The sequence below is a fragment of the Nelumbo lutea genome, chromosome 3 (assembly GCF_056320005.1).
Source record: "Nelumbo lutea isolate HS-2025 chromosome 3, American lotus-T2T, whole genome shotgun sequence".
NCBI lineage: Eukaryota > Viridiplantae > Streptophyta > Magnoliopsida > Proteales > Nelumbonaceae > Nelumbo > Nelumbo lutea.
In genome coordinates this window covers 27,467,624-27,477,545 of record NC_142686.1, presented here as the reverse complement: position 1 = coordinate 27,477,545, position 9,922 = coordinate 27,467,624, and the positions used below count along the sequence as shown (strand labels likewise).

Here is a 9,922-nt window from a genome sequence, read left to right as displayed (position 1 = left end):
CCCTTAGGATAAAATGCAAAAGCCTCTCTTGAAGTTTCTAACAATCATAAAAATCTCTCTTGTAGTGTTACTTTAACAAAAACCTCCCCTAAATTTGAATTCAATAAAATCTCCCTTCCATCATTGACCAAAGAAAAACCGATAAAGCTATGAAATTGCCCCTCACTAATTGTCAAGGCGTCATTAATAGCTTCTCCCTCCCCCACTCTCAAATTGTTCTTTGTTAGGTTGAAGTTTTGAAACGATCGTGATCTCATTTCATTTTTTCTTGGCTTTGTTTTTTTGTAGAAGGTGAACAAGGATGAAGGCAAGAAGAAGGTTAGCAGAGGGAAAAAAGGATGATGGCTCGATTATTGTGGTCTTGAAGGTTGATATGCACTATAAAGGTTGCGCCAAGAAGGTCAAACGATCTGTTAAGGGTTTTGAAGGCACATCAAAAACATGAGAAGGAAGAAGAAGGGAGAGAAATTAAATTTTTTTGAAGATGGTTGGTACATTTACATTTAAATATTCACAATAAAAAATGAGACAAGAATTAACAAAGTATATTATACATGCAGAACAACCATTTATATTAATTGAAGATACTAAGCTTGAAGATGGTTGCATAATTCTGTAAATCCACAATATAAAAAAGTTTCTAGGAATACTATTAAATCGGATGCTAAAATTTTTTATTCATATAAATAAAATTTAATTTTTTTGTTATCAAATCTTAATTCTAAAGCCGTAATTACTTATGATGTTTAGACATCTAAATTTAATATAAGTTATATTTGCATTACCGACCATTTTATTGATGAAAATTGACTTTTAAATAAAAAAAATAAGTTTTAATAGGCTTGAAATGTCACATAGTAGCCCAGTTATTGCTGCAAGTATTTTAAATACCTCTCTCTCTCTCTTTGTCTGTCGATATCATATTTGGGCTTTTGTCTATCCTATCACTCCTCTCTCTCCTCTCTCTTTGTTTCCCTGCCACACTTGGGTGAAACCACCATGAATTTTCCCTCAAAACCCTCATTTTTCTCCCTCTTCTTCATCGCCCAAGACAAAGCCCTCCTCAACCGAAATAAACACAGAAATAAGTATAATACCTGGGTTTCCGTTTGTCCAGCCGTTCAACCCTTCTCCTATCGGTGTAGATTGTAGCAGCAAGCAGTGGCAGGGAGACACCCAGTCTTCACTGTTCAGCTTCAACCAATGGTTGGTTTTGGAGAAATATTAAGGGCAACCTATTTGAAAAGGGTAAAAAGGTCCTCAAGTATACATAATAAAGGGTATTTTGGATATATTGTACTAATGGTAGAGATCAAAATGAGAATTTTTTTAAAGTTTGAATACTGTAGTGACATGTTTGAAAGTTTAAATACTAACTCACACATGTGATTGAGACCAATGCCATCCATTAGAATTATTATCATATATAATTCATAATCTTCCTTAATAAAAAATATCTACTTTGGAGGCTTTACTTCACAATCATTTTTTCTTTTTTTTTTTTTTTTTATGAGCCATCAACAATCCTTAATTTGTTGTTCTTGAGATTCCAAGATCTAATATAGAGAAATATTACATTCTGGTGGAAAATTGTGCAAAATACTAAATAAGATCAGGTTGGGCTCTACTTAAACCACTCAAGTTTCGTTTTACTGTCTGTGGGTTAGGGTCTCCCAAGTAAAGCTGTAAAGGGATTGAAATTACCCAAAGGCCTTGATCAATTGCTATGATAAATTTGACAAATAACCACCTGATTAGTTACCATTTGTCTGTCATACCGTTTGATTGATTATAAGTACTTGTAATAACATAGAGGTTGTTTTATCGATGGCGTTTATAAGAGAAACGTTTTGAAAAACGAAACAAAATCTATTTTAAACGTTTTGTATGGTTTTTTTACACCTCAGTGCTAATAGGTGCCACTATACTCCATTAGGCGCCATATAAACCAAACAGTGAAAAATTGGTATTGAAATGAAAAATGTCAAAATTGGTGTTTTTTTTAATAAATGGATCACATGATTTTCGAGATAGTCAGTTATCATATATACGACTCAACCAAATAACTTTTTAGGCGTTTTTCTTTTAAACGCATCTTTAATGCTGAACTGGCACCGTTTCTTCCAAAAGCTACATCGATACCAAACACCATCATAGTCGAATCTTTTGTTAATGGGAAGAGGAACAGATGTGGTACCTTTTGTCCTCAATGTTTGGTCTCTAACAGGTTATATAGGTTCCTGGAATTGATAAAACGAGAGAATTAATTCCAAATTTAAACATGCTAGCGAATTGTAACATTTCTATTTGTTAAATTAAAAAAAATACAATGGTTTATTAATAAGAAACTCGCAATTATAAGTATTCAAGTCTTGAAACTCATATAAAGACTTAAAAGAGATCATCATGTGCTCGTTTTTTAAATATTGCTTTAGCAAAGCATCTCATATAAAAGAACACGATCATATAGTGATAGTTTTGAGTTCTACTTCATAACTGTCCTTTGTTTTACATCGAGAACTCCTCATTGACCCGGATATTAGGACCGTTCAGCCCAGAAACCGTCTAGGCAACCGGTTTCATTTTACCCCAAACCCGATCCCTAGCCAAAAATCATTGAATCAGTCAACGACCCATTGACCCAGGTGGTTGAACCGTCGACCCATTCAACGGTTTTTTGCCATTTTTTATTTTTAATTATTTTTATATTTTTTAATTTTTGTTGTCAAAACGGGCCATTCGTTCGAATTGAATTGTTGAACCGTTGACTTGGAAACCAGTGACCAGAATGGTTCCATTTCCGGGTCATTTTTTCTAGATGTCAATAATGGACGAAGTAACTTTGTAGTCATAGTCATGGGAAGGGTGGACATTGCAAGGGATTCCAAAACCATGAATGATAAATCCAAGTGACCTTAAATATAGAAAAAAATGGCGGTAAATCCACCAAATTGGAAAAACCAAGGAAAAAAAATCAAAAAATCAATTTCAAAGTTCCGCTTTGAGACGAAAGCTAAACATACATGCAATCAAAGAAAAAGACAAAGAATATCGTCTTGTAAGAAAATAAAAAAACATTGCACAAGAAAATACAAAGAAAAAGCAAAAGGGAAGAAATAAAATGGTGGTAAACCCTAGACTCTTTTGGAGGATCTTGAAGAAGAAGAACAAACACAAAAAAAAGCAAAAAATGAAAAAAAAGAACATACTGCACATGCTCGAATAAAGCCCACAGTAGAAGAAAGATTTGAATCACTGTTGGCCCAAACGGATGAACATTTTGGCCCGGGAATCGTCCAAGCAACCGGTTTTGTTTTACCCTAATCTCGATCCCTGGCCAAAAACTGTTGAATCGATCAATGACCCATTGACCTGTCCAATTGTTTCTGGAAATTTTATTATTTTTTTAATCGAGAACCGTCCAAGCGACCGATTCCGTTTTATCACAATCTCGGCCCCTGGCCAAAAAACATTGAATCGGTCAATGACCCATTGACTCAGGCGGTCAAACTATTTGTCCCGTTGACCCGTTCAATGGTTTTTGACCATTTTTTTTATTTTTTTAATTTTTGTTGTCAGAACGGGTCATCTGTTCGAATCGAACGGTCGATCAAATCATCGACCCAAAAACCGGTGGCTAGAGCGGTTCCGTTTTTGGGTCGTATGAGTCATATACTCAAATGACATAACACGTATGATACTGCTTAATGGACCTCACAAACTCAATTTTTTGCTTGTAATTTTTGTTGTCAAAATGGACCATCTGTTCGAACCAGATGGTCGAATTGCTATTTTTTTATTTTTTAATTGGGAACCGTCTAGGCAACAGGTTCCGTTTTACCCCAATCCTAATCCTTGGTAAAAAACCGTTGAATTGGTCAATGACCCATTGACCTGAGCAATCGAACTGTTGACCCGTTGATTTTGATTTTGATGTTTTTTAATTTTTGTTGTTAGAACGGGTTGTCCGTTCGAACTGAACGGTTGAATTGTCCCTGAAAACTTGTGGCCATAATGGTTCCGTAATTTTTTGCTTATAACTTTTGTTGTTAGAAGGGGTCGTCCGCTCGAATTGGATGGTGGAACCGTCGACCTGGAAACCGATGGAAGATATATATCTATATCTATATATATATATATATATATAAGATAATAGAGATTAGTAATTCTATCATTTCAAGTGAAAACCTAAATGGGGCATTCTTAAAGATATGAAAAGATTAAGCCCCATTTGGTTCCGAGGAATAGCAGTATAGAATTGGAATCGGAATGGATTATCTGATTTTAATTGTTTGATTGGGTGAAATTGGAATTCCATTCCCATTCCTTCTGGAATGACATTCTCTCATTTGAGGGAATGGCCATTACCTTTCCTCCCTTGAGAATGAAATATCATTCTTATTGATTTCAATTCCAATTCTGAAGAATTTCAATTCCGATTCCAATTACAAACCAAAGAGACCCTACTTTTTAGGTATTAGATGTCAAACTGTTTTTAAACGGATTAATTGTGATTTTAGAAACCAGAAGTTCAGAACAGTTTAAAACCAAATTATTTGCGTTCGTAAGATTTTATAAATAGGTCTAAAGGATGAGAACTTCTCACAGAGATTAGGGTGGAGAACCACAGAAGATCACCAACCAAAAATAAGCTTCATGACACAATCTCAACAAATTATTTGAATGGTCCATGCTGATTCTTTCCTGCCAGATTATTTCTTTTTCTGGGCCAATGCCATGTTGCATAAACCCTCATCAACGCAAAAGCAAGGCATTTGATCCTCAAACTTTGTATCGGGTTAAAAAAAAAAAACTCTTTACAATTTCTTAAAATTAGATTTACATGACAAGTCAAAACTAAAAATGGCTGGATGCTTAGGATATGTAAGGTTTGTTTTTAGTAAAGATATGCTGAATATGGTCCTCAAAACTTTAGAAATCATTACACAGTCTTACATAAGTCATAACCACTAATTGGTTTATTTTATTTATATATAGTTATTATTTAGTTAAAAAAAGAAGTTATAGCTGATGACAACTTGAATTTTTTTGGTTATAAAATTCTCTAAAAGACACAAGCCAAGCCACTAAAAAACAAGGGAGGAAAGAAGAAACCACAGAGACTCTATTCCAGGAGCAGAGCCAGGGGTGGCGGAGGTGAGCCATCGCATCCTATGCCTTAAAATTCCTACAACCCCTATTGATATTTCTCCATGTTTCCAAATGGTCCTTATCTTCTTTTATTTAATTTTGAAATTATAAGAATGAATTGATCTAAATCCTTCCTTTACTTTGCCCATTCCTGCAATCTTCACTTCTTAGCAAAGAGGTTAGATGATCTTCCTCAATGTCATAGCATATTTTATATGTGATCTTGATTTCTTCTATACTATGGATTCAATTTTGTTAGTCTATGTATCTTTTAAGTTTTCAACAAATCATTTATTATTATTTGAATTTGAATTCAATCTGGTTAAGGATAAATCAAATTTGATCTGATATTATTTATATATGTATGTATATTAAATTTAGGAGTGGCAATGGGGCAGGGTACCCCTTTCCATTCTCACCCTATAGACAAAATCCCCTATCCTATTCCTAGTAATGGGGAATTATATGCAAACCCCATCTCTGCCCCACCCCATCCCCGTTTAAGATCGGAAAAACCTGTCCCATTCAGGGTGGGGTTCCACCCCTGTTTAAAATGAAAAATTGTCATCCTTAATTAAATTTATATTGTATCTTTTAATAAAACCAGTTTAACCATTGTATGTTTAGTAAAGATCATACATTAAAACCTGATAGAAATTATTTTCAGTTCATTTTATTCTTGACATCAACTGCAAAAGTAATCTTTACTTCGTTTTATTCATAATAATGTATAGGTTAACTATGGGCCTAAGGGGTCGGATTTGAAAATGTTATACATTCATCAATTGGATTGAATTTGAATATTGTTTGATTTGATTTGATCAAATAAAACGAAATTGAATATTCAAATATATAAATAAAATGACTTTGAATTTATATTTCATATATCCATCGGACATCAAATTGAATTTGGAGCTCTCATATTCTTAATTATCAGATAAGATTTAATTTGGATATACCCTTTAGGAATTTCATTATCCAATTTTTTTCTGTTTGTAGTCCTATGTATGTATATTCCTTCATGTATTGATCAAGTTAGAACAATTAAACCCAATTGTAACCCTATTTTAATTGGGATTAAAATACAGACCAAACCGATTATGATGCATTAATTACAAGTGGCAGAAACAAATAAAAATAAAATTAAAGAAAACTTTATATACATCTAAATTGATTTAGGTAATAATCAGAGCCTTGAATTGATGGGTGGCCTTTGAAACATTCTAAAATCATCATCTGACTTGATACTTTATTTGCTTGTAGGGATCTAATAATAAACAAAGGTAGTTGTACCTTGCTGGAAGGAACACACACGCATCCAGTCTCCCTGGTTCATATGATTCCTCGATCTAGACAGCCCAAGCAAATGGAGGCAATTCCCAACTTAACCACCATGAAGCTCATCCACCAACTCCTCTTCTTCCTTTTCTACATTTTTGAGGCAAATGCTCTAGCGTTTCCTAACGAAGCTATTCCCACTAAAGCTGGGATGCTTCCAGTGAATGTAACTTCAAATTCCTCAATGTTTTATGTTTTTTATGAAGCCCAATCTCCCATTAATTCGAATCTGTCTATAACACCTCTTGTCATCTGGCTCCAAGGTGGCCTTGGCTGTTCTTCGATGATCAGTAACTTCTATGAGCTTGGCCCTTGGATCATAGATTCTGATTACGATATTGAGCACCGCAATTCAATTATCAAACCAAATCCCCATTCTTGGAATAAAAAATTCGGCCTAGTTTTCGTTGACAACCCAATTGGGACTGGTTTTAGTGTAGCTGCTACACCTGAAGAAATACCAAGGGACCAAGGTACTGTTGCTAGCCATCTTTTTGTTGCACTCGATGCATTTATGGGGCTCAACCCATCTTTCAGGTCTCGCCCAATTTACATCATGGGCGAGAGTGATGCTGGAAAGTTTGTTCCTGCACTTGGGCACTACATTCTACAAAAGAATCCCCACTTGCCCAGTTCCTCCAAGTTGAATTTAGGAGGAATTGCCATTGGGAGTGGTTGGACTGACCCAGTTATTCAGGTGGCAACTCTTGCCCCAACTGCGTACTACACTGGCCTGATCAATGAGAAGCAAAGCTTTGAGATTGAGGAACTTCAAGCCAAGATTGTGAATCTGACCCAAGAGGGGAAATGGAGAGAAGCAAACCAAGTAAGGAAGGATGTGTTGTATCAGCTGCAGAACATGACAGATTTAGCTTCCAAGTTTGATCTCAGTAGGATAACACACCCTCAAAATACTACGATTATTAAGTTCCTTGAAAAGGAGGAGGTAATGGCGGTTTTGGGCACTAATTTCGTGATTTCAAATGCATGCAACGATGAGGTGAGTGATGCTTTACAGGAAGATATGATGAAGAGTGCAAGGTTGATGGTGGATGAACTGGTGACAAAGAGTAAGGTTTTGCTCTACCATGGCCAATTTGATCTGAAAACTGGAGCAATTTCTAACAAAGCATGGGTACACCAATTGAAGTGGGACCGTTTGCATAAGTTCCTAATGGTAGACAGGAAGATATGGGATGTAAATGGGGATATTGCTGGATATGTGCAGAGGTTGGAGGGCTTGACTCATGTTGTTGTTTCAGGAGCAGGAAACCTTGTGCATGTTGATAAGCCCTTAAACACACAGATAATGATCGAGAACTGGGTTTTGGATAAAGATTTGTTTGGACCCGAGGAATGGGCGTCCAGTGCCACTTTTCATAGGTTCTCTGTGAATCTTGATTATCTTCTGTATATGATAATCACTCAAATCATGTTTTTAATGACAATGAATCAGATCATTGGAGTGGCTTTCTAGTTCCGTTGGAGTGGAATCTGGAAACTAATTTCTAAATCATGCTTTCGATGTATGTTTTTTTCCCCCAACTTAAGCCTGTTCATTAGAATAATAAATTATGATTTTGTTTTGGTACCATTAATTGCTATTTCTGGTTATATTATATAGTAGTTTTGGGTTTATCAAAACATCAAATTTGAGAGCTTAACTTTATCAATCCCACAAATGCTTTTTTCTAATTGAAGTGACACTCATGTGATGTGGCAAAACATTATTTCTCATCAAACACAACATAAGTTATCGTCCGGGAGGACTTTCACCAGTGGCTTGTATTAAAAACTAAAAAGGTAGGCCCGGTATGAAAGGCTATAAAGCTATGCTTGGTGAAAAGCCGAAAGTACACTTTCAAGAGAAGAGAATGGCCTTCTAAGTTATTTTTGGTGTAGCTTTTCCCAGGCTTAGGCTGCATTTGGCATTTCTAATTATTTTAAGGACTTAATCCTATTTTTGTACTTAAAAATTTAGTGTTTATAGAGACATTCTAACTACAAAAAGGGATAAGTCCTTAAAATAAAAAATGCCAAATGCAGCCTTAGTCAATGCAACTCAATCAACACTGAAACCCTTCTAAAAGGAGTTCAGATCTTCTGCACTTGCTTTGGTGTATGCAAGGGTGCACTTCCAATCACATTACTGCACATAAGCTTTGCACAGCACCCTTGTTTTAAGAGATTATGAAACGTGAATTTGGCCCATTATTTTTTTATATTTTATATTTTTAAATTTAAAAATAATAAAAATGTAAAGAAAAGAAAGTTCGACTACTCTCCGTTTGAGAGACAGGAGACAAACCATTGCAAACCACACTACTTAGCCCTTTCTTCTTCAGCTATGGGAAGAAGTCATTGACAAGAAGAATTTTCTCTTCAATTTTCATCCAGGAGCTGAAGCCATCTGCAAGAGATAATTCCATTTTTTCACTATTTCACATTTCTTCTCACTGCCTTCTTATTGTATACCCTTCTTCGGGTTTGTAACCAAATTCTCTTGATTATCAAAACCCTAAACCAAGCTCCTAAATATATATCTCTTGATCTCTTTTTTTTTCCTCATGAGGCTCATCTAATTTATTTTGGTTTTCCTTTGCCCTAGCAAATCTTAGTTTAAGAATATTGAACCTTTTCGTCCCACCATGACCCACCCCTCCTATCTGGAGAAAACTATAGAGCTTTAGCCATTATGTGTATCAACTTCATTCAAACTTCAGCATCTCTTTGCTACCTCTAACGAGTTGGGGTTAGAACTGAGTTGGACAAAATGGTGCCTGGTGAGAATTTAAAGGAAGACAGACTCTACTCTGCATCGGTCCTTTGTGGTGTTTATATATTGTGTTGGAGATCTTTGCAACTACAAGAAATGATTATGTATGTTTTTTCTATGTTTATGTTTAAATATAGACTGCTGAGTAATGTTCAGCATTCACTATTAAAATCTTTTTCGTTACTTGTTGTGGGTTTGTAGTTTCAGAGGGCTGTCCTCACCATTAGAATATTGATATTGGTTTTGGGGAGGGTGAGTCTTTGTAAAACGATGCTGGTTATGCATCTATCAGTTGCAAATCTTTTCGTCTCAGTGAAGAAATAATATATATAATAAAAATATTATAATTTTTAATTTTTTAAATATCAAACAAAAATATTTTTTATATATAATATTTTATTTTTATAAAACATTTTTTCTCAAATCAAGTTTGAATCCATTCCTATGTAAGAGGATAAGATATTTCCCATATCTGACTGCCATATTATATTGATAGGTGTGTATAGAATTATTGCATGTAGGAAATCCAGACTCGACTCTATAATCATGCAGATTTGATCTTGCACCTCCACATTTGGAGGGACGCCCAATGACCCTCTCAAGTCTCAACTACTGCGTTGCTAAATGGTGTAAAAATTTGGCGCAGGATCATATCTC

The 9,922-nt window shown here is 35.1% G+C and overlaps 1 pseudogene across 1 annotated transcript; it reads left to right on the top strand.

The window, feature by feature from the left end:
* Positions 1-4,155: 4,155 nt before the first annotated feature.
* LOC148863833 (serine carboxypeptidase-like 50 pseudogene) lies at positions 4,156-8,087 on the top strand (annotated as a pseudogene). Its single transcript, XR_016110398.1, has 2 exons — positions 4,156-5,157; positions 6,415-8,087. The product of XR_016110398.1 is annotated as a serine carboxypeptidase-like 50 pseudogene (transcript).
* The last annotated feature ends 1,835 nt before the right edge of the window (positions 8,088-9,922 follow it).